The sequence below is a fragment of the Thermobia domestica genome, chromosome 16 (genome assembly GCF_964235325.1).
Source record: "Thermobia domestica chromosome 16, izTheDome1.hap1.1, whole genome shotgun sequence".
Classification (NCBI taxonomy): Eukaryota; Metazoa; Arthropoda; class Insecta; order Zygentoma; family Lepismatidae; genus Thermobia; species Thermobia domestica.
In genome coordinates, this window is record NC_137469.1 from 133580651 (window position 1) to 133607462 (window position 26812).

General features: G+C 35.2%; 1 protein-coding gene across 4 annotated transcripts in view; it reads left to right on the top strand.

The window, feature by feature from the left end:
- The window catches only part of LOC145673430 (uncharacterized), a 573733-nt gene that overhangs the window by 438933 nt on the left and 107988 nt on the right, over nucleotides 1–26812 (top strand). For 3 of the 4 annotated variants that reach the window (XM_081743127.1, XM_081743129.1, XM_081743126.1), the window contains one exon: nucleotides 1849–5142. The exons of the other annotated variant lie outside the window; for it this stretch is intronic. The gene's annotated coding sequence lies outside the window, so the exon portion shown is untranslated. Of the gene's footprint in view, nucleotides 1–1848; nucleotides 5143–26812 lie in introns of those variants that run through there. 4 annotated transcript variants of the gene reach the window in all.

A 26812-nucleotide genomic window follows, 5' to 3' on the forward strand; every position in this document is an offset into this window, starting at 1 on the left:
AAACTATCAGTATGAGGTATTTCTACCAAGTACCTGGTCAATAGTCATGAAATGTTTCCTCCCCAAGTTTTCGGTTTCGATTTTAAGAATATGAAATAGGATGCTACATGAAACTTTTATGTTTGTTCTTTCCAAATTAAAAGTATCACAATGTCATACATATTGTCGAGTCTGTCTCATACACTGTGTATTAGTACTTTTAATTTGTGTATAGCTATTGTTTGTAAAGTAATATCCATAATATTGCTATATAGTTTCCGGTCAGTTTGAAGAGTTTGAGCTTCCAGTACTACTGTCTGTAAATCAGGTTTTTCTGTATCTTTTCTAAAACTAGATTCTTCCATCTTGGAACCTAAAGTCTATATCCTATATCTTAATTAGAAATATTATTTTTTATAATAAAACGACACTTGTACATATGCATTGAGAAATCAAACTAGTGTGGACACAAATAACATAAAAAAAACAGAAACCCAGAACGTTTATTAAATGATGTATCAAATATAATGTTCTACCAATATTTTAGCTTCTTGTGAATTGTCGTGTCAGTTTTATTAATACTAATTACGTTATTTCAAAAGTTTACTGGTAATCGAAACTTAATAAAAATTCTTTATTCGTCCAACTATAACTGTCGAAATGTATGAGAAACAATGCACCTTTCCTACCATTTTTCGAAAACTCTTGAAAACATTTGTGAGATATTTACATCTCGGAACATCATTCACCGAATTTTTATTTACTTTTCATAATTCTTTCATTCTTTCATAACTTCAATTGGTATATCTTTAATCACGCTTGACCCTAGTCATAGGAGCTAAATACGTGGTTCTGATTGGTTGAATCTAGCCGTTTCTCGTCACGTAGCATACATAACACCTGCTGCAGTCGATCCTAAGTCGAAAATAATACTCAAAAATGTTATTTAGTTACGTTACGCATGCAGTTTTGCTATCCATAGTATAAGTTGTAGTAGTAGTAGTAGTAGTAGTAGTAGTAACGGGTTAGAAGACCCGCAGGACTAGTTTTGTTCCACCTTGATCCCAAAATATAAATTTAACCTCAGCTGCTTCTTCAATTTTCTTCTTCAATTTCAACAAAGTGACAATTTTCTTCTATTACTATAATACACAATACATGCACCAGAAGGTTTGTACAATCGCAAGCTGCAACCAATCAGAAACGTGTATTTAGTTTATATGGCTAGGGTTGAGCGGGAAAAATAATCCCTCAATTGAGGTCGTATAGCTTCAAGTGCAGACCTAGGTCCAAGTCACCTTTATCGCTAAGACTTGTTGTTAATATTTTTTTAATATAATAAATTCGATGTAAATATATGAAAATAACTTATAATGATTAAAGATGGTGAATGAATCCAGCAGCAACTTCTAACGTCGTACCATTCACACTTACAATACCTATATTTAAAACACATCACAGCATCTGAAACATCATTATACTTCGTTTCTTCTATTTCTGGTGACTAGCCTGTCCAATTATTCTATCCTTGCTAAACTAGTAAAACAATTTACATAATTACAAATACCAAGAATGCATTATGTTAGAAGCAAATACCGAATTGTGAATTTATCGAAGCTTATACATAATTTTTGATTGAGTTACAAAAAATTGTTTGAATGCAGTAATGTTAACACTTGCTATTTATTATGTCATAGGAATACCACTTTCAAGATAAGAAAATTACTGAAAATGAAACTGCCATTTATGTATTTCCCTTTATACTTTCCCTTGTACCTAATAGCTGACACGATGTGCCTTAGGCATAGAAATATTAGCCATATAACCTTTATATGACTGTGATTAATACGCATGATATTTTAATTTTAGTTTCATTTGGAGGAACAATTGGTGTTTTTCTTGGCTGCAGTGTCCTATCATTTGTTGAGATAATATACTTCTTTACTGTGCGATTGATATTCCACTTATGTAGAATGGACGAAACTAGGAATAGGGTGAAATCAAAACAAGACGAAAGAAATTTTGCTTGGGCACCTCATCACGAAGATGATGATCTTTGTTCCTCACAAAGAAGAACCATGGACATTGCGTCGCAGTTGAGGCGGGAGAGACATCAACCACACTATCGTGAAATTGACGTACATAGAGATACAGATTGTAATAGGTCTCTGATTAATATTAGAAATAGGGTAGTAGCACCACCAAGGAGTTTCTAAGATTTGAAATTTCAACCTGAAACCTTGGAACCAACTTCTCTCTCATCTGATAGATATCAATACGATGTACGCCATTAAGAAATGTGTGTGGGTTCAGTCATTTCCAAAAATAACTGTCAGCTTTTATGAACGAAGGTGTAGATATAACGAAGATGTAAATATATATGCTAGAATTGAATGTCAATATGTGTGTATTTTTGCATTTATTGGATCAATTATATAAAAAAATTTGTATAACATATGATCTGTTCTCTTGCTTAACCTTTTGACAAGCGATCTCAAGCTATGGATAATTTTATTCTTGTAAAAGAGGCAAATGGTGGCCATAATAACCACTTCAAGTAAGTAATATTAAACTCGTAAGTATATCAATTACCATTTGGTTGGTAACAACATTATTTCTTATCGTTTTATCTTCATAATGTGTACGAGGGACATTCCAGTCAATGCATGTAAATTTTGTAAAACAAAAATCTCTACCCACATAACTCCCTGCTACACTTATACATTCATTTGATCCTGGTGTTTAACTAATTCCTGGAAGGCTTCGCTGTAGAAAGATTTTTCAGTACGTACGACCCATCTCAGGAGAGCCTGCTTCACTCTGTCATTAGTATGGAAATATTTACTTCCGAACTAATTATTTTATGGGTCCTAATAGGTAGAAAAAAATTGCTGGTCCTGCACTTCAGTGGAGATTTCAATTGTTCTGTTCGGTTAAAAAGCGAAAAGCTCTTTTGGAACTCAGCATACTGTACACTCACTTTTCGTAACACCAAATTATCATGTTCAACACGCTCAATGCTTCCAAGAACGAGTGCTGTAACCTGTTATCCATTACGATGGGGATCGTCAGCAACATACGTATGTTTATCTTTGAAGAATTTACACCATTCAAATATCTTACTGCACCGGAATGTCTCGTTGTGACCAAAGTTTTCTGTAAATGTCAGTTGATTTTACGTTGTTCTTAACTAAAAGCTTGATTACAACACGCTGTTTCATGTATATGTTCACACTGTTGTCTACCATCTTAAATAACAGTGTCAAGATTGGCGCGCGAAATTACTGCTGCCTACCAGTAATATGACTAGTTACCAATTCCTACTGCAATAACTATCTCCACCTTGGGATTCGATTTAAAACCTCTAAGAAAAAGTCCCAGATTGACTTGAACATCCCACTGTAAAATAGTAATGAGCCGCACTGGCTGGAAGCGTACTGTGTAATAAAGTGAAAATTGCTGAAACTTAAAGTCAAAATATTACTTACTCTTATCTCAGGGTTTCGTGGCCTCGGGCTTCTGTCGAGCCTCCGTTTGCTGCTAGCTTTCCATCTAAAGCTACCTGTACCATTACTCTTTTAACTCTTTATTTGCTCAACAATAAATTTTGGATAATGAAAACTCCATTGTTCATTTGGTTACTTTAATAATTGAAATGAAAGATAAAATAAAAGTTACAAATATAAATACCGTTATCACGTTGTTGAATGATAAATGTTACTTGTATAATCAACTTTATATTAAATGTAGAATTGTGTCTAAGTCTTATTATCTTTACAGGTTGGTTGGAATTATTCTATACTTCACCTAACACAAAATATAAGTTGGCCGTTTCTTTAACACCAATAGTTACATCTATTTTGTAAAACAAGAGGGAGGAAATTTAATTTTACACAAATTATACCTGACCTTAATTCGAGGGTGTGTCATTTGGAATTTAAACTTTATCGCGCACTGCACTTAAAATTCAGTTAATGAAATGTTTGCCACTTTACCTCCTTTTTGATGACTGTCCGTTGAACATTTTCCTTTTCTTCTAGTAAGGTAACTCCGCTGTCTCTCCGTGGAAGATTTCCGTGTTGCTTGATTGTTTCGCTCCCCAGAAAGTGTTAGATGGTTCACACTCTTGAAAATTTCGCAAAGTTCCAAACGTTTACTTCATTTACTGCGTTTTATCACTACAGGCGACGCCACACTTTTATAAAACGTTGATTAAATTATTATACTTATTATACGGTCTTCTGGTACAAGAAAGAATTGCAATACTGTTCTTTTGTCACAGCCAAAATTAGCGTACTCTTGTGGCCTCTCGCATTTTTACCATTACTTGCCCCACTGAAACTGTCTTTCACCGCTCAGAGCGCGAAGATGTGTTATTATACGGGTTGTTACCCCTGAATTCGGTCTGGACTTCGCGATTCGATGATCTCGACAACTTGACTCTCTCAACCTAACTAAAAACTTTTTTGTCTTCTTTATGTCCTCTTCCTTTATCATTTCACACTAATTACTTATTCATTTTTTTCTCCTTTCCTATTTGTCCTTTACACACTCTGACCATTTTGACACACCCCTTGTCTAATCTAACCAATAATTGTTCTTTTCATTTTGCTTCATTAAGTTTCATTTTCTGTGTTATTGGTTTCTCTCCTTTTTCTTGACCACCCTCTCTTTTCATTGGTTTTTTCTCCTGTTTCGTAAGAAAGACCTCCCCTTTTTTTTTCAAAGTCACCCTCTTTAGCCAGAGACCCCTGCTGAGGTTACCGCGCGACCAATTTTGAATGATCCTCCAGTGCCAAATGTGAATGCCTTACGAAATTATCTTATTTTCAAATATAGATTTTACTATTTATTAAACCCGATTTATTAAATATTATACTCTTTTATGACAATTTTCTTAGATTTTCTCAGATGTTTCTTACTGGAATACGAATATTTATATTTCTATGACAATTTTGTTTTGATATAATAATGGTGGTATTAATAATGTTGAATAAAACAATATTTCTATCACAATATTTCTAGCGTTAATAATAATAATATTTGTTGGTTACATAAGACTAATGATAATTGTGGTATCCCTATAAAATTTCTATATCTACTTGAATATGTTATACACAACTAAATGATCCTCCTTTTTAATAATTCTTTATGCAAAATACTAGTTACCAGTAATCGTGATAATAATAATAATAATAATAATAATAATAATAATAATAATAATAATCAGATTTTATTCTAAATATTTTCGCAGATTATGTACAGCTTTTAACTAGTTCAGGAATGACCTTTTGCCTAGCACTTAATTGATGTTGTTAATACTTATATGATTATATGTAATATATAGATCTCATATACATAGAGATAGAGAGAGACAGCCAGACAGACAGACAGACATAGGAAAATCCTTTCAAAGAAATAGTGCTCCATTTATTTGTTTACATTTGCGTATAAAATATAGTCAATTTTGATCATTCTTACGTATTATAGTAATTTTAGTTAGTAAAATTCCCCCACTCTCTTTTTCTTCCTGTGTATTTTACCCCCTATTCTTTCTACGTGCCTTGTTCTGTGGTGTTTTTTTCTTAGGGTTGCTTTTCAAAGACCTTTTCTTTTCTTTTCCTCTCCCTTTTTCGGCTGGAGACTGACCGCTCTTGAGGACTATGTCTCCTCGTGGTACATGTTTCGTGTCTTAATAAATATCGCAAGACGCCAGAGAGTCTTGAGAAAATTTCTTAAAATGACCACAAAACTTAGCCGTGTTACTTTTCTGTCACCATGCGTTTCGTGTTTTCGCTTATGTGTAGAATAATTAAAATATTTTTCTAGTGTCATGGCCAGCCATTCTGGACCCCTTACGTAGCCTATTTTGGGTGGTTTTTCTCCTCTTTTCCGAAGCGAAGTATCAGATTCACAGCGTTGGGGTAATTTCTTTCAAACATGTGTTTAACTGTTGCCACATCTCTACGCGTCTAATTCTAATAATCCATTATATAGCTCATTATTCTCGCTCGTCGCATTACTAAATAGTACTATCCCTCTCGCGGCAATGTTATCTATTTTATTATACTCTCTTAGTAGCGAAGCTTTATTTACACATCAAAATTTTGCGTGCTTATTGATCTTATAAATGTGACAACATATTGGACATTCTGTTTCTGTTAGTACGTCTCCAGATAGTGTGGCCTGTGTGTATGTTAGTTAGTTTTGGGAAATGGTTCACCCACGGTTTAAAACCGCAGTTCGTCTGTTATATCTATGTTCATTTTCTTGAAATTGCCTTGGTGACAAGCTACAAGTAACAATCTTAAAATAAATAAATGGTCTGTACCGTATCAGTCATTGAATTGTCTATGTTAAAATTCCTCTCCAGGGTGGTAAAGACGCTACAGTCTAAAATTTCATGAGAGAAACCACGAACTTACAAGCTTGTTTCCTTTTTTTTCTCGTGTGTGGCCGTAAAATAATGAGGACTACCTTCTGTCTTGTTTCTTTTTTTTTTCTTTTTTTTAAGGAGAAAAGAATTGGATGTCTGCAGCCGTCTTGTTTCTTTATACTTTGTTAACCTTAATGAATATAGTTAAATAATATATATAATTAAGCAATTAATGTAGTTAATTAATATATATATTTATGCGTATAATTAAACAAAGAATGTAGTTAATTAATATATGTATAATTATGCGTATTACATATTTCCCCCCTCACGTTTTCAGTTTTTCATCATTTTAGAAAATGCGTGAAAATGTGAAAACGTGATTTTGCAACACTGTTCTACTTCTAAACATCTACATCCCTTCTGTATGTACACTAAAGAAATGATACAAAATCGTAACTAACTTGGGTACTCTATTTGTTTTTCTCTCTACATATATGTATGTTTTCCTCGTCTGTTCTCTCTCTCATTTTTTTATGTTTCTTGCCTCTCGATATATTCTTTCAAGTGAATGGCATTGTATACGCCTACTACTTTTCCGGAATTGACCTCTGTTAGTTCGTACGCGTTGGGATTTACGACTCTGGAAATCCGGTACGGTCCGAGGAAAACTAATAAGAGTTTCTTTGTCACGCCTTTTAAGGCATCTGAATGGTGAAAGTTTCGCAAAAGAACCTTCTGTCCCAACTTTTAAGTCACAAGAGCGTGTGATTGGTCAAACGCACGCTTACGTTCCTCTGCCTTCTTCCTTAGTTTGGCACGAGCTAGTTCTATTCTCATTTGTGTGTCCTGAGGGGGCGGCTCCAACCCTAGAATTTTGTAAAGCTCGTTTGTTGGTTTTCTGTTAAAATGCAACTCAAAGGGCGTGCACCCCGTGGAACTATGAACAGATAAATTTATGCAATTGGCTGCAAAGTTAACACACAATGGCCATTTGCTATGTTTCTCGTGACACAGAATTCTCAAAATTCGTCCTACAGTTTTGTTGCAAATTTCTACTGGGTTTCCAGCAGGATGATAAGGTGTAGTAGTTCTATGTTCGATTCCTAGTTCCGCTAATCCATTCTTCCATTTCCTACTTAAGAACTGTGTCCCCCGATCCGTGAGAATGATTTGCACCCCTGGGTTGACGAGCAAATATTCATTTTTCAGTCTGTTTAATACAGCTTCTGTAGTTGCCCTTTTTAAAGGGTATATTACTACATATTTGCTAAAGAGATCGCAAAACACTGCACAATACTGAACACCTCCTCTTCCACGCGGCAATGGCCCTATGAAATCTAAACTTACACATTGGGCCACGCCTGTTGTGATGATGGGCTTTAATGGACCCGCTTTGTATTTCTGAGGGTACCTTGATTTCTGACATATGTCACACGAAGCAGCAAACTGCTTGACTTCTCTCCTCATCCCCGGCCATACAAAATACTCACTAATTGAAGCCAACGTTTTTTCGTATGCAAAATGTCCTAAATTGTGAAAATATTCCATTACAGGAAGTTTAATTTCTTTGGGCAAACAAACTCGCGTCCCCCTATTATCTTCTTTACATAACAACCCATTTTGTACAAAATATCTATAGTACTTGCTCTGTTTCTTTCCGTCTTTTACCTCATTTAATATTTCACTTAGGACCTCGTCATTTTGTTGCAGTGTCGGCAAATTAGCTAACTGTCTGCGTAACTCGCCTGGTATCCGACATGTTAACTCAGCCACCACCTCAGGCGAAATTGGATTCTGATTTATTTTATAGCTTTCAGAATCAGAATTGATTGGGTATCTCGAAAGATAATCTGACATATTTTGGTTTGAAGGTACAAACCGGAATTCAAAATTCAGGTCTTGGATGGCTAATATCCACCTAGAGAGCCTAGCATTTCCTAGCTTACACTTTAAAATGAATTTAAGCGCAGCGTGGTCAGACAACACAATAAATTTTGATGAAACTAGGTACACTCTGAATTTTGATATGCCATATATCAGTGATAGAAATTCGAGCTCTGTAATTGTATAGTGGATCTCATGCTTATTCAGCGTTCGACTAGCGAATCCTATTATTCTAATGTCCCCATTATCATCATACTGGAAACATTGCGCTCCGATGGCAACACTGCTTGCATCAACTGCTAAATAAAACACTCTATCCATCATAGGACGATGTAGTGTGACCTCCTCTGAAAATGCTCTTTTAATGTTTTCAAATGCCGTTTGACATTCATCGAGTCCAGCGGAACGGCGTTCCTTTGCGCAAAAGTGGCAAAAGTGGCGAGACTAAATCTGCATATTTATTTTGGAACGCCCTGTAGAAATTTAGGAATCCCAGATAAGACCTCAACTGTTTTACATTTCTGGGAGGAGTGAACTCGTTTATTGTCTGTATTTTCTGAGGATCCTTTTCGATTCCAGAAGGAGTCAAAACATAGCCTAATATAGGCACTGTATGCCTGGCAAATTTGCATTTTGATAGCTTTATTGTTAGGCCTGCCTTTTCTAATTTTCCCAGCACAATGTCTAAGTGTCTTAAATGGTTTTCAAACGAATCCGAGCCACATATGACATCATCTATGTACGCCTCGCAAAACTCATCAATTTCATTTGTTAATACTGTCTTTAGTGCTCTAATACTCGAGGATACCGCTGTCTTTAGTCCGAAACAATCTTTTATATACATACGATTGACCACCATGCACAAAACCTAAGAATTTTCTATCTTCTTTTCGCACTGAAATTTGATTGAAAAAACACGAAAGATCAAATGTACTAATAATCTTCTTTCCTTCAAACTTTTGTAGTACTTCAAAAGGCTGAGGAGGAATATCGCTCATACCGCGTATTCGCCCATTTAGATTTCGCATATCCAAACAACTTCGTATATCTTCAGAGTTTTTCTTTGGGACAATCACAAGAGGTGACGTATATTCAGTACTTTGTTTTTCTATTATATCCCAAGCTAATAATTTTTCACTTCCTCATTCACTTGCTTCCTATATTTAAAAGGGTATGGGTAGAATTTTGCTTGAAATGGCTTGTGGTCTGTGAGCTCTATTTGGTGTTCATATCCCTTTAATAATCCCGGTTTATTGTCGAAAACTTTCTGGTGTGACAACAGCAGTGTTTCCAACTGCTGCCTTTGTTCCGCAGTTAAATTTTCCGCCTGCATAACGTGTTCGCGAATTTGTTCAGGGGTAGCCCTTGTGGGAACTTTGGACCAATTGATATTACTAGTAACAGAAGTCGCCAATACAGGAATACACGCTCCGGTGGGACAAACATCATTTTCTAACTCGTTGAAACGCAACGTTCTACTACTAACTGCTCCCGCCCCTTGGCTGGGTAAAGACGTGTTATGTAAACACAACTTATTATGCTCTCTATACTCATGTGGAGAGACGGAGTCCATTACTACATTAATTTCCCTTTCTTTTCCCATATTTTGCGCGCATTCCAATGGTAAATAGGGGTTGGCAACACTGTTCTTTCCTCCCCCCTTTACATTTTCACTCATACTACATTTAATTTCTCTACCGTTATTTTGGTCTATGTTAGTATAATTACTTCCCATTTCGCTTATGTTTGTCATTAATGTTATGGGTTCCATTCCCTTTAAGGTCCAGGGATCGAATCCCTCTATATTTCTAAGGGGCAATAATCTCGCTTCTTCTTGTATTTCTTCGAACACAAGGGTAAGTTCATTTAAAATATTTACCACTTCAGACGTATCCTCCTGAACGAAAGGGACACTAACTACCTTTTTCCCATTCTCTAATTTTAACAGACCATGCTGATAATCCATTACAGCCTTATATTCTTCAAAGAAAGTCCCCCCTAGAATAAATGGTCTAACCAAAGAACGCACTACTAGCGCTACAACATCAAAATGTTCTCCTCCTATCTTAACTGACAAAAACGTCTGTGCTATAACTTTCGCAGCTCTCGTACCAAAAGCAGAAAGAATCTTTAAGGCACCGGGTTTTAAATGTGGTACATTAGGATCCTTCTCTAATATTTGTGACCATAGGGTCTCACTCAAACAAGAAATGCTGGCGCCCGAGTCACAGAGAATTTTTACAGCTATTTCTCCAATTTCCCCCTTTTATTTCTGGCAACACTGAAACATTTTGTTGCCTGGGAATTTCCGCATTCTCGGTAATGAGTTCATCAAAAATTGAAGTTATTTGCTCCCTTGTTTTCAAACAAGTTTCCCTATCTTCATCGGTATCAATCTTGTTTTCTTGGTTCGATTCCTTTCTATCTAATATCACGGTTTGATTAATTTCTCCCCCCGGTGTATTTTGCTGTTGCGGTCTCGTTAGTCACGCTCTGTTTGTGTTTTGCGGCGGCCCCGGATCGATTCCCGCAAATCTTCCCTGGGCATTTTCTTCGCGTGATACGTTCTCTCTACTACTTGGATCGCGATCATAGTTCCTGTTCTCTTGTCTGCCATATTGTACATGATTGACCTCAGGGCCTCGACCATTATTTGAAAACCGATTCTGATTATCATGTTGCGACTGGTTTTCTCTCCCCCCATTCCTGACATTTCTTCGCTCATTCCTGCTATGCCCTGTTTGATAATCGTCCTCCCTACGCGGTTGCCTTCTATAATTGTTGTTCGCATTAGCGGAACGCGGGAAATCACGAGAATTATTTGAGTTCATCCCATTCTCTCTGTTACTTCTCTGATATTGTACGTGATTTATATGTCCTCTTTGCCGGGGCGCATTGTTTTGATTACTCCCCCCTCCCCCATGGGTGGGAATTTCTTGCAATTCACGGAGTAGTCTCAAGAATTCACTTTTAGTTTGTGGTTGAGCACTTATCAATACCCGCCTTACATTATACGGCATTTGCCTACTGACCACTTTTATAAGTGTCCTGTCATCCAGCGGTGTTTCTAAAACACTATTCTTTTGTAAGATCTCCGTAAAATACTCAGTTAATTTCTTTCCGGAGTTAGGTTGGTACCGAGATGTTAATATTTCCGCTCGTAAATCGATCATTTTGTCCTCCCCCAAATATTCTGAAATAAATGCTGCCTTGAATTCTTCAAAAGACGAAATATTTTGTTTCACTATTCTGTACCAAGAAGCTGCGTCATTACGTAATGAGTGTGCACTGACACTGACCATTTGTTCAGGCGGTGTCTGCGTTAAATGCAGGTATGTTTCTAACTCATGAATGAAGCTAAAGGCCTGCACCTCGTGTTCGCAACCATAAAATATAGGGAGTTTGAGGTCTCTATGTAAGAAAATACTCGCGCTGTTATCTTGACATAATGAAGGCGGATTACCAACTGTTTGCGTTATGTTATTACTATGGTTACCAAGATTTGAATCGTCCGCGCGTATGACTGGCAACACGTTCAAACTCCTGATTTCAGATCGTACGGAAGAACAATCTCTTTGCAGTTTCTACTTGCTCTCTTACGGAACTAATTTGCGTGTTTAACGAATTTTGCTCTTCCCTCATAGCACTTGTGTTTTCGCGAACTATGGTGTCAAAACGTTCAATTAGCTCTTCTCGTAACCCTTCTGTTTGCATACAACAAAACTCCCGCAACTCGACCCCTTGAGTCTCTACTAATTCCCTCGATTCTATCTGCACACTATTTATTTTGCAATCTAGGTTTTGTACTGCATCATCCAACTTTTTCTCCAATCTAGCAATACCTTGTCGAAAAATATTCGCTAAATCAAGTAAAGTTTATCCCTGGCCAACCGAATTATCTAACGTAAGGTTACTATTCTCCACACTACCACTAGCTTCGAACCTAAGACTACTACTTCCCTGACTACTATTTGCCTGATCCATGTTGTGTAGTTCATTCCTTCCTTCACTAACTAAATTACTAGTTTTCTTAGCTGGCCGTTTCTGAGTTCGCGTTTCGCGGATTTTTCTAGGCTTACGCAACATTTCGTTCTAATCAAGTTCAACAAAATAACCAAATAAAGCACTATCTCTCTAAAAGAGCAGATAAAATGAGAAAAAATGACAAAATTCAAAATCTTAAATCATTCATAAAACTTAAATAGCACATAATAACACTTAAATAGTAAGTACATCTGAGAAAATCAACTTTGCATCAATACCAAAGTTATCAGAAATCATACTACTTATTTAATAAATTACGAACAAAATCCTACACACGGGGTACTGGACGTTGAGAAGTGACTTTTGCTAAAGAAAAGGACCAACTTTTTTTTTTCTTTAACAACTTAAGCCAACATGATTAAGAGGGAAAACTAATAGCAAACACTCTGCACAGAAGCTCATTGGCCCCAAAGATGGAAGCGCCATGTGTAAAATAGTAATGAGCCGCACTGGCTGGAAGCGTACTGTGTAATAAAGTGAAAATTGCTGAAACTTAAAGTCAAAATATTACTTACTCTTATCTCAGGGTTTCGTGGCCTCGGGCTTCTGTCGAGCCTCCGTTTGCTGCTAGCTTTCCATCTAAAGCTACCTGTACCATTACTCTTTTAACTCTTTATTTGCTCAACAATAAATTTTGGATAATGAAAACTCCATTGTTCATTTGGTTACTTTAATAATTGAAATGAAAGATAAAATAAAAGTTACAAATATAAATACCGTTATCACGTTGTTGAATGATAAATGTTACTTGTATAATCAACTTTATATTAAATGTAGAATTGTGTCTAAGTCTTATTATCTTTACAGGTTGGTTGGAATTATTCTATACTTCACCTAACACAAAATATAAGTTGGCCGTTTCTTTAACACCAATAGTTACATCTATTTTGTAAAACAAGAGGGAGGAAATTTAATTTTACACAAATTATACATGACCTTAATTCGAGGGTGTGCCATTTGGAATTTAAACTTTATCGCGCACTGCACTTAAAATTCAGTTAATGAAATGTTTGCCACTTTACCTCCTTTTTGATGACTGTCCGTTGAACATTTTCCTTTTCTTCTAGTAAGGTAACTCCGCTGTCTCTCCGTGGAAGATTTCCGTGTTGCTTGATTGTTTCGCTCCCCAGAAAGTGTTAGATGGTTCACACTCTTGAAAATTTCGCAAAGTTCCAAACGTTTACTTCATTTACTGCGTTTTATCACTACAGGCGACGCCACACTTTTATAAAACGTTGATTAAATTATTATACTTATTATACGGTCTTCTGGTACAAGAAAGAATTGCAATACTGTTCTTTTGTCACAGCCAAAATTAGCGTACTCTTGTGGCCTCTCGCATTTTTACCATTACTTGCCCCACTGAAACTGTCTTTCACCGCTCAGAGCGCGAAGATGTGTTATTATACGGGTTGTTACTCCTGAATTCGGTCTGGACTTCGCGATTCGATGATCTCGACAACTTGACTCTCTCAACCTAACTAAAAACTTTTTTGTCCTCTTTATGTCCTCTTCCTTTATCATTTCACACTAATTACTTATTCATTTTTTTTCTCCTTTCCTATTTGTCCTTTACACACTCTGACCATTTTGACACACCCCTTGTCTAATCTAACCAATAATTGTTCTTTTCATTTTGCTTCATTAAGTTTCATTTTCTGTGTTATTGGTTTCTCTCCTTTTTCTTGACCACCCTCTCTTTTCATTGGTTTTTTCTCCTGTTTCGTAAGAAAGACCTCCCCTTTTTTTTCAAAGTCACCCTCTTTAGCCAGAGACCCCTGCTGAGGTTACCGCGCGACCAATTTTGAATGATCCTCCAGTGCCAAATGTGAATGCCTTACGAAATTATCTTATTTTCAAATATAGATTTTACCATTTATTAAACCCGATTTATTAAATATTATACTCTTTTATGACAATTTTCTTAGATTTTCTCAGATGTTTCTTACTGGAGTACGAATATTTATATTTCTATGACAATTTTGTTTTGATATAATAATGGTGGTATTAATAATGTTGAATAAAACAATATTTCTATCAAAATATTTCTAGCGTTAATAATAATAATATTTGTTGGTTACATAAGACTAATGATAATTGTGGTATCCCTATAAAATTTCTATATCTACTTGAATATGTTATACACAACTAAATGATCCTCCTTTTTAATAATTCTTTATGCAAAATACTAGTTACCAGTAATCGTGATAATAATAATAATAATAATAATAATAATAATAATAATAATAATAATAATAATAATAATAATAATAATCAGATTTTATTCTAAATATTTTCGCAGATTATGTACAGCTTTTAACTAGTTCAGGAATGACCTTTTGCCTAGCACTTAATTGATGTTGTTAATACTTATATGATTATATGTAATATATAGATCTCATATACATAGAGATAGAGAGAGACAGCCAGACAGACAGACAGACATAGGAAAATCCTTTCAAAGAAATAGTGCTCCATTTATTTGTTTACATTTGCGTATAAAATATACTCAATTTTGATCATTCTTACGTATTATAGTAATTTTAGTTAGTAAAATTCCCCCACTCTCTTTTTCTTCCTGTGTATTTTACCCCCTATTCTTTCTACGTTCCTTGTTCTGTGGTGTTTTTTTTCTTAGGGTTGCTTTTCAAAGACCTTTTCTTTTCTTTTCCTCTCCCTTTTTCGGCTGGAGACTGACCGCTCTTGAGGACTATGTCTCCTCGTGGTACATGTTTCGTGTCTTAATAAATATCGCAAGACGCCAGAGAGTCTTGAGAAAATTTCTTAAAATGACCACAAAACTTAGCCGTGTTACTTTTCTGTCACCATGCGTTTCGTGTTTTCGCTTATGTGTAGAATAATTAAAATATTTTTCTAGTGTCATGGCCAGCCATTCTGGACCCCTTACGTAGCCTATTTTGGGTAGTTTTTCTCCTCTTTTCCGAAGCGAAGTATCAGATTCACAGCGTTGGGGTAATTTCTTTCAAACATGTGTTTAACTGTTGCCACATCTCTACGCGTCTAATTCTAATAATCCATTATATAGCTCATTATTCTCGCTCGTCGCATTACTAAATAGTACTATCCCTCTCGCAGCAATGTTATCTATTTTATTATACTCTCTTAGTAGCGAAGCTTTATTTACACATTAAAATTTTGCGTGCTTATTGATCTTATAAATGTGACAACATATTGGACATTCTGTTTCTGTTAGTACGTCTCCAGATAGTCTGGCCTGTGTGTATGTTAGTTAGTTTTGGGAAATGGTTCACCCACGGTTTAAAACCGCAGTTCGTCTGTTATATCTATGTTCATTTTCTTGAAATTGCCTTGGTGACAAGCTACAAGTAACAATCTTAAAATAAATAAATGGTCTGTATCGTATCAGTCATTGAATTGTCTATGTTAAAATTCCTCTCCAAGGTGGTAAAGACGCTACAGTCTAAAATTTCATGAGAGAAACCACGAACTTACAAGCTTGGTGCCTTTTTTTTTTCGTGTGTGGCCGTAAAATAATGAGGACTACCTTCTGTCTTGTTTCTTTTTTTTCTTTTTTTTTAAAGGAGAAAAGAATTGGATGTCTTCAGCCGTCTTGTTTCTTTATACTTTGTTAACCTTAATGAATATAGTTAAATAATATATATAATTGAGCAATTAATGTAGTTAATTAAGATATATATTTATGCGTATAATTAAACAAAGAATGTAGTTAATTAATATATGTATAATTATGCGTATTACACCACGTATATGTAAGAAGTAAGATGTTATAACTTGTTGTGAATGACATATTTAAAATTATATATATAGTAATATGCTTATATTCATGTTATATATTCATGCTACATATACATGTACTATATGCAAATGTGTAATAAAACACTTGAGAAAATAAATATAATGTTATATATTTATAGAATTATCAAGCACTATAAATTATTAACTAACTAAACTAACTCTATGGCCTATGGAACCCGGAGGTTCAGTGCCGCGTTCACAAAAGCTCTCCACTGACTTCTATCCTTAGCTAATTGGATCCAGTTTCTACTTTGTATTCCTATCTCTGCGAGATCCATCTTAATATTATCCTCCCATCTGCGCCTAGGCCTTCCTAATGGTCGTTTTCCTATGGGTCTACCAGTCAAGACTTTGAAAGCGTTTCTACTTTCTTCCATTCTAGCTACATGACCTGCCCACCTAAGCCTCCTAGACTTGACGACCCTAACAATGTTGGGTAAACCGTATAAACTATGTAGTTCCTCGTTATGAAGCTTCCGCCATTCCCCATTCTCGTTCCTCTTGGGTCCGAATATTCTTCTCAGACTATAAATTATTACTAGGGATATTTAAACTTTGCACTCAATATGTAAGAATATAATATGTCAAGAAAGAATATTGGTTTACTTTTTAATGTATAATATAAAATACAGATTGAAAATATCCAGATGCAAAATTGAAATTTTAGGGATAGAATGTAATGTTTCGAAAAGGTATTGACATATAAGAAGCCAATTTATATTAGCACTTTCCACTACAAAACCAAACATTAAAGATAGAAAAATCAACAAAAATTGATTTCTAATTTGAAGGTAATTAGTATATAAAACTCTTTAATCGTGTAACTAAAAACTTATTAATATTACGAAAGACACTATTGCTCACCCCGACTCAAACATTTCCTGATATGACAAAAAGCAATTCCCTTGTGCAAGCAATATATAAAGAAAGTATAGAGAACAGTAAGAGAATGGTGCGCATCTGAAAACGATACAAAATTGTGAAACTATTTTGTGACATATAAAACTCATAATTTCAAATCATATATTACGGTCCCTCCCCTTCATAGGGAGAGTAAGACCTTTTTTTATAATCGTATTAGTTTAAAAATAATAATGGAGAAACCACTATGGTGGTGCATTGTGTGCAATTACCCGTACATCGATGTGACACCGTGCATACTGGACAAACACTATGTGCGTGGGTTCCTCTGGGTTTTTTCATTTCCTCCCATTTTCTTCATTCATTATTCATTTCGTTCATTAAAGTAAACGCCGTTTCCGTTAGCCGGAGAGCATGATGGAGGAACGTTAAACCAAAAACAGTAATAAGATCAACATTGAAACGCATTCTCGGAATAGAGATGCGTACAAGTTGAGACATGTCTCGACACTCTTCTCGATCAAAAACGAAACGAAATTCGAGTCGAGACAAGTAGATGCAAATGTCTGTATCGACTCGAATTTGCGAGTCGAGACGAGACTGCTCGCAGAGATCTCGACTCGTCTTCAACGTATCGAAAACGTCTTGCATAACTTTTAAAATTATTTCGAAGAAGGTATTCACTCACAAACAGCTATCTATCCTGAAACCAATACCAACATTTATTAGTTTAAAGAGGTACAGAATTCGTAAACTTAATACTTAACCTTTCGACATAAACTTAAATTTCATTTCATTTTAGTTAATTAAAACTAATAATTGCATGTTATGATTAGACTTCGGATTGATATGCACTAAAAAACGGCAAAATATGCATGCAAATATGCGCTAAAAGTCACGAAAATATACACTGAAAATATGCAAATATGCACTAAAAAGGATAAATATGTGCCAATCAAAAGCTAAAGTTAGCGAGAAATTTTATTATCTTTAGAGAAAAAAGTTTTATTATTTGAACTACATATGCTTGGTGTACAACTATGATGCATTCATGCTACGATAGACAACTATATAGTTTTCGGTATTTTTTGGGAAAAGCCTGCATTTGTCAGTCAAAACATTACTGTACATTGAAATTGTTCCTTCCGTATCACGGGTCGTTAAGGGACAGTATTTTAAAGAACCAATGTTACTTGCCGATAAATCTGTAATTCGTGCGTCGTTGTTCCCAGGAACACTTTATTTACATTAGAGAAGAATTTTAGGCCAGGTTTGTTCGCGTTTATTCACTGTGCTTCTCGAAAAAATGTTTATCCGATTGGTCTTGGCGGAGCCTGTTTCGTTATTGAATCAAACAGTTCAAATGCACTACAATGTCCTAATCATCGCTCTTCTCATCTCGTTATGATCTTTGAAATTGAACTGAAATGAGTATTGATAAACGGAAGTTCGCTTTTAATGTTTTCAATATCCATGGCTTCTTGAATAAATTCTTTTCTCCGGGTTCAAACAGCTCAGTATGTGAAATTGAAATACATCTACCCCATATATATCTACATCTATATCTATATCTATCTATCTATCTATATCTATCTATCTATCTATCTATCTATCTATCTATCTATCTATCTATCTATCTATCTATCTATCTATCTATCTACCTATCTATCTATATGCGCCAAATATTTGTGAATAAAGAATAAATATACTCAGAGAAGTAAATAAACATTTCTGGCATAAGAATATAGTAAAATCTGACCAATGAAATTGAACAGGATTCGTGAAAATTTCCCTTAAAAGTTTTAAAGTTAACGGAGATAGATCTATGCAAGAAAATAAATAACGGACATAGGGAGATAAAACAAAATGTTATACATGCCCTATTAAATTGCAGTATTTAGTTATGCTACAAATTCATACACATAAATCTTACAGTGAACAAAAAAAAAAAAAAGCCTATATACATTTTCCAAGGTCAAGACAAAAAGTAGATGCTATGTCCTTTTCAGTGCTCCTCCCTCTACATTTGGCTCCCTTTAATCTATTGTGTATTGGCTCCCTGTTTCATGTCCCTAGACCAGCTAGAGAAATAGTTATTGGTTTGGAAATTACTATATATAAATTGCACTTCGTTCAAAAAGTTGCACGGTATCTAGAGCCTTATATGGCGCTAGACTATAGGTTAAACGTGTAGGGTAACAAATAAACGAAGACCTTTACAGACAACGTAGTTCATATACCTAACATCTCACAGAATGTCTAAAATTTTTCTAAACGCTGCATTCCGGAACTTGAAAATTTCCGTTAAAAAGTATATTATAATATCCGTTGTTCGCAACACAGATTCCGACTAATCAAGAAAATTTAACATTTTTTATCTTTAAATTCATGAGACCGTGAAATATTTCCGTTTATTAAGGGGCTTTTTTACTGTATTAAAAGCCTGCATGCAAAACCTTATGTTCTTGTTTAAAAGAAAATAAATCCACTTCAAATTACTTTTTGTATCCAATTATGTGTTAATCCTAGAACATTTTCTTCTAGCGTAACATTGTCCGTTTAAAACAGTAAGAATTTATTGATACTTTAAATGGAATAAACTGATTTGAGCAAGACATGGAGCATGAATGGGAAGAAGGTAAAGTATACGAAAACATAACAGAAGACTTAGTAGGAAAGTTACGTTTCGAGAGACTGAGGTGCATATCAAAGCAACACAATCTTATATTTAAATCATGTCATAAACTCCTTAAAGGAAAACTCGGTAACATATCTCAAAAAGTAACTGCTGCGACAAGTTTTAGATTTTGTAAATCAAATATTTTAATTAATTGTAGAGCATATTTTCAAAAGCGTTGTTCATTTCTTCCCGGAAACCTTTTTAAAGGGTTTCTTTAGGATGATCTCTGTCGAGTATGAAAAAAAAACAGGTGGGTTGTTTCACACTTGTAGAACTCCTTACCAGACTTGAAACTGTTATGAAAATATAAGAAGGTCAAAAAATAGGGCGCTGCTGAAGTGTAAGATTTTGCTGTCGAACAAAATGGAAATGTCCTCTCCTGAAAACAACAAGCATACTAAGTTTGAAAATATTACTTGTTTAACACACACTTTGCAAAATATATTTTCTCCTTGAATTGTTAACGTCGACCTCAATCCATTGTTTCAGAGGGTCCATTAATTTAGTGCTACACCTTCAAATTTCAATTTTAACTAGCTCTCAGAATTTTGTCCATTTTTGTCCATCCAAGAAAAATTTTGTACCATTTAAATAAACGACGGAAGGCCATTTCAAAATTTGGACCACTTCGATCACCTGTCGTACATCTCCAAATTCGAATTTTAATTAGCTCAGAATTTTGTTGCATATTTGAACACTTTTTACCACCAGGAAAAAGTTTCGCACCAAATTTCAAACAAACCAGGGACGGACATTTAAAAATTTGGCCACTTCGTTCACCTGTAGTGAAACATGTCAAATTTGAATTTTAACTAGCTTGATGATACAAAACTCTACAAAAAGCAGTGAAAATTCTAAGCTAGTTAGAATTAGAATTTAAAGATGTTATACTACTGGTGAACGAAGTGGTCAAAATTTTGAAATGACTCTCCTTTGTTAATTTGAGCGTTCAAAATTTTTCTTGGTGGTACAGAAATGTACGAAGATTGACAAAATCCTGAGCTAATTAAAATTCGAATTTGAAAATGTCACACTACAGGTGATTGAAGTAGCGAAATTTTGAAATGACCTTTCTCGTTTATTTGGATGGTACAAAATGTTTCGTTTGTGGTACAAGGATTGGACAAAATTCTAAGCTTGTTAAAACGCGAATTTGAGCATGCCACCCTAATCGATGGGGCCAAAATTTCAATGGCTCTCCCTCGTTTATTTCAATTTTACATAATTTTGCTTGGTGGTACAAAAATGTACTAAAATCTGACAAAATTATAAACTATTTAAAAATCAGATTTTGAACATGTCGCACTACAGGTGATTGAAGTGGTCAAATCTTGAAGTAGGCCTCCCTTGTTTATTTGAATGGTACAAAAAATTTTCTTGGGTGAACAAAAATAGACGAAAATTGGACAAAATTGTGGGCTAGTTAAATTTCAGATTTGAAGATCTCGCACTACTGGTCATCAAAATGGTTAAATTTTTAAATGGCTCTCCCTCGTTTATTTGAATTTTACCAAAAAAAAAAATGGGTGGACAAAAATGAACAAAATTCTAACGTAGTTAAATTTCAGACTTGAAGATGTCGCACTACAACTAAATGGACCCTGTTTGAGAAGATTTTTCTTTCGGTATTTTTGTCCTGCACAGGATCACACAATTGGGTCTTTCCATATCAAATCATCCACAGAAACATGCATTCTGCACCCGACCATCTCAGAATTGAATGAAAATTGGTAGACTGATAGATTGTTGGATCCTCATTTCAACGAGCCCAATGGTTTTGAAATCCGTCCACTGGTTCAAAAGTTATTAGCTTTTGAAATTTAAGCTTAAACTGCAAAAAAGCAGTCGCGAATCGCGTTTTTTGCTTCAAGGTCATAGAGGAAAATGGGTATAACTTCCTTTGTAATAAAGATAGAGCCATGTTTTCTTTTTATTTTGAACTCATGTAATTTACTTTCAGGTAAAAAAAAAAGATTGAGTTGTAATTCCTTCAATGGAATTTATTATGAGTGCTAATGCACAAAAAAAGGAGAGTTGAAAAAGACTAACGTTTTTTAATCTTTAAGTTCCCATAACTCATGGGCCCCACTTCCAATTTTTATGATTTTTTTTTTAAAAGATAGCTGACAACATGTACGATAATCTCAATGAAAAAAATTGATGGGATCTCTAAAGGAACACACAGAAAAAAATAAAAACTGAAAATTCCTTATTTTTTGATAATGAGATGAATATAGCCCTAGTTAATTAACGTAAAGTAGGCCTAAATACCACATCGCTTGTTAATAATGCATTAAAAATAGTACTAAATGCTATTAGCAATGTCCACTACTTACACATCACACTGCAAGAAACTTGTAACAGAAACACATAAATGTCGCTAAAAAAACATGTTCAAAGTGTAGGCTACTGACACTCTAATGCCTTTGCACATATTCTGCTCATTTTTTGCCACTAATTTACTGGAAGTATTTGACAGCTTATATGTTCTTCCTGTAATGGTAGTGATATCCACAGGTGTTAATATGTTGGTGAAAGGTACAGACTATGAGTCCGTATTTGACGGCCAGTAAAAAGAAGGAGATGGCCCATGAGGGTGCATGAACAGGACATCAGCATCTCCTTCATCTTCCTTAACTTTTGTTATGATTCCAATAAACCAATTACCCATATAAACACATGCGCAATAGCTATTCACTAACACTGTTGGCATAGGAAGGTCTACTGACAATGTAAAACTGGATGTAACACTGAAATTCTCATCACTGCTTTACATTTTAGCACCTATCTTCATCTCTGAAATGTGTTGAAAATAGTGCAGACTTCTAGTGCCAGAAATTGTTCTTGCTGCCGTGAATCTCTTCTTCAGTTTTTCTCGAATGAGAGGCATATCTTCTTTTGCTACGTAATAAAACAGAACACCTTCTATGTGATCTCGACAGTATTCATACATGGCTGCTGTATTCATGATATGTCCATTTACAGTCCTTTGGAGACTTGCTTTTGTGACAGAGCGCTTGATAGTTCCTACAATGCCATCGCAAGGCGATTTGCCTGCGAAGAATGACCACTTTGCTTTCAAATTAAAGTCTTCCTCATGATGGCACAGATTCAAGAACGATTTGCAGTTCTTATACTGACCCGCACAACCGTCTGTGAAATACTCAACTTCCACCACTTTCGGAAGTTCATTTCTGATATACACTGAGAGTAGCCGTTGTGTCTCGAAGACCATTGGAACATCATGTTCCAAATCATCGCTGAGAATGGAGATATTCTTGTGTTTGAGAGTTCCGTCTTCTTTGTAATAAATAACGCATGTGTGTAGAGTGTGTAGAGTAATATGGGATAAAAATAAATGTTAGAAAGACAAAAACCATGGTGATTGGAACGAAGGGGCCTGTGTCGAATATAAAAGTAGGAGGGGAGAAAATAGAACAAGTGAATAGTTTTCGATATCTGGGTAGTATTCTTAGTAATAACATGAAGTGCGAACGTGAAATAAAAGCAAGAATAGGAATGGCAAAAGAAGCCTTTAGGAGGAAGAAAAGTCTGTTTTGTGGGACCTTGAATAAAGAGTTGAGAAAAAGACTCATAAAGTGCTTCGTGTGAAGTATTGTACTGTATGGGGCGGAAACGTGGACATTACTTAAAGGTGACGAAAAACGACTGGAAGCCTTCGAAATGTGGGTGTGGAGAAGAATGGAAAGAATTAGTTGGGTCGAGCGGAAAACGAATGAAAGAGTGTTAGAAATGGTGGGCTAGAAAAGAACACTTTTAGATAGTATTAGGAAGAGGAAGAGAAACTGGTTGGGACATTGCCTAAGAAGAGATGGTATCATGAGGGACGTCCTAGAAGGTATGGTGGCGGGAAAGAGAGGGAGAGGGCGAAGGAGACTACAATTAATGGATGATATTAAAACAGATACGCGAAGACGAAGAGTTTAGCGGAGGACCGTGGAGCATGGAAGCTTCACAGCTGCGGCAAGTGACCTGCCGGGGGCGCGGTGGATCAGTGGTAGAGCGTTCACCTCTGGTGTTTGGGGTCCCGGGTTCGATCTCAGCCCCCGCCAAGTGAACTTTGTGGTGGACAAACACCGTGCTCGTGGGTTTGCTCGGGGTTCTCCCCTTTCCCTCCCACTTTCTTCATTCCACCATTTCACTCATCTCTCATCACCGTCTCCTTTAGCCTAACCGGCATAACCGTGGGAAGTAAAATTCAAAGATTTCATTTCATTTTTTCAAGTGACCTGCCAATAAAGGCAGAATACCTATGATGATGATGATGATGAATTTACTGAATATGAATTTTTAAAATAGTTGTGCTTTAAATAATGAATTAATAATACTGAGGTCTAGCATTGATTTACATCCCATAAGCTTAATTTCTAACACCATATTTCTTTATTTGGGACCTATTCCTGGAGAACAGTTCTCATAATGGAACCTCTTTAAGACATGTTCTAACATTTTCTTCACACACATTGCAAACATGCTGTTTCGGTAGCAAAAATTGTAACGATTTTGTATGCTATTGGCTTTTCTCTGATTGGAATTCTGAATTTAGAGAATTTTATTTTTTTCTTTGTGTTCCTTTAGAGATCCCATCAATTTTTTTCATTGAGATTATTGTACATGTTGTCAGCCACCTTTTAAAAAAATCATAAAAATTGGAAGTGGGGCTCATGAGTTATGGGAACTTAAAGATTAAAAAACGTTAGTCTTTTTCAACTCTCCTTTTTTTGTGCATTAGCACTCATAATAAATTCCATTGAAGGAATTACAACTCAATCTTTTTTTTTACCTGAAAGTAAATTACATGAGCTCAAAATAAAAAAAAATCATGGCTCTATCTTTATTATAAAGAAAGTTATACTCATTTTCCTCTATGGCCTTGAAGCAAAAAACGCGATTCACGACTGCTTTTTTGCAGTTTAAGCTTAAATTTCAAAAGCTAATAACTTTTGAACCAGTGGATGGATTTCAAAACCGTTGGGCTCGTTGCAATCAGGATCCAACAATCAGTCTACCAAATTTCATTCAATTCTGAGATGGTCGGTTGCAGGGGTGTGGATGAGGCGATGTGGAATGACCCAATTTTAAATCCACACACACACAACGGTAGCAGCTTTAACTTCCGAGTTGGGTGACGTGGAAACTTTGTTGTAGGTGATTTGACACCGTTATTTATATCTTCTATAAAACAAAAAGTGTCAATCATGCATCACTGCCGGGAGGATGAATCACTCACCCCTTTCTTATTCTCCTTTTACATGACCTTGGAAGATATTCGAAACTAACAACAATGAACCATTTCATGATTTTGAGTCTATTTATATTAGAAACTTGGAATTCCATTTATGACGAAAGTTACTGTACATTAAAAATTGTCAATTTGGTCGTTTCTTTAAATATACATTTATATGCAATAACGACATAAACATGCACTGAGCTCCGAAATATGCAAATATATGCACTATAAAACTACTATTTTACCCCAAAACAGCTGAAACGAATTTCTATTTAAAGAGCATATCAATATCTCATCAGGAAAAAACATGCAAATATGCAAAAATCCGAAGTCTAGTGATCACGGAGAAATAAAGGAAGTAAATACTATTGAATTTTTATTGATGAAATTTGTAACGATGGTACCTCATTCCCGATCCAGCTTCTATTTTTCAGTATTAAGTTTTAATTTTCTCGTTGTTATGAATTAGGCCTCAAAAGCGTTCCTTTCTATTGGTGATACTGCACGGTGTAAAAAGTTTGTCCTTCACATTATGTTTAGGTTTCGTAAAAGTTTAGGCAATATTGGAACAGCTTGCTTAGTTTCTCTCGACTCCTTTAGATGTTTCTCAGCCTCGTGTTAATAATCCTTTTGGTCATTCCAATATAAGTATCTTGGCACAAACAGAAAATTTCATAAATGCCGCTCAGAGTTTTTATCAACGAAATAATTTTTATATTGACTCAGAGATCTCTCCAAATTTCTAGGTGGTTTCAGGTTTACTTTTAAATCAAGTTTCAATGCAATTTTGCGTAGTCGAAACGACAAGCTAGGATAAAGCGGCAAGGGAATCCATTTTTCCAATTTTTTATTTTGTTTTTGATTTTTCCAATATTCAAACTTGCTTACTGCCTCAACTTTCATTAAGTGAGTACTTTAGTTATTTTGAATTCTTAAATCAAAGTAAAAATATGGTTAACAACCACTATATTACTTTCCTGTTGTTACTTCACAAACTAATCCTGTTCCTATCATCTGTCAAACACTAACTGAAAAACACTGACTTCTTAAGATTTATACAGTTATTCCTTTAGTACTTAGTTCTCTTCCGAAAAGACAGTAATTCCAAATTCACTGATTTAATGCACTGATTTACACATACCAGTTCAAAACTTGAAAATGACAGTTATATATAAACAAAAACAATATAAGACAACTGTTTACATACACCATTTTCAATTTGAAATATTTCATTTCACTTCACGTGCGAGAATTCATCCAGAGACAAACTGCATCAACTTGTAGGCTCTGAACATAACCGAAAAGTTGAGTTACACATTCAGTTTCAAGGTTACTGAGACTTAGTGTTGTAAAAAAACGGTTTTTTTTCTGTGAAGTTTTTTTTCAATAAAAAACATCGTTCTTTTTCACGTTTTTTTTTCAAGTAGTATTCATAAAACCAGTTTGGGGCCACCCCCTCAAACCAGGCTTTTTTATATATGAAATCCCCCAGCATAGAATCTAATTATACACATCGAAACTTACATCTTCCCCACATTGACCCCATACAAGATACATCTTCAATCTACTTTTATGATATATAACCATAGAAGAATTTTACACCTAAACTTACATCTAAAATATTACAATGGAATCCTACACAAAATATATTTATTGCATCTTAATCTCCAGTTTATAAGCTTTCATTTGACACTTGAATCATGGAAATCCGTTAATAATTAGCTTTAAAAACTCAATGAGAAGGAATACATACAAAGATTACATACAACTCCGGAACAGGTGATGTGTTACTGATTCATTTGAACGATTCCAGTACCAGCACAGGACTGTCTAATCCGATTCTCTTTCCTTCTCCTCATGCCAACATACATATATGCACTTAGCAACTCTCTTCCTTCAACAGAGCTTCTAGCTACCAGTGGACAGAGGGAGCTGT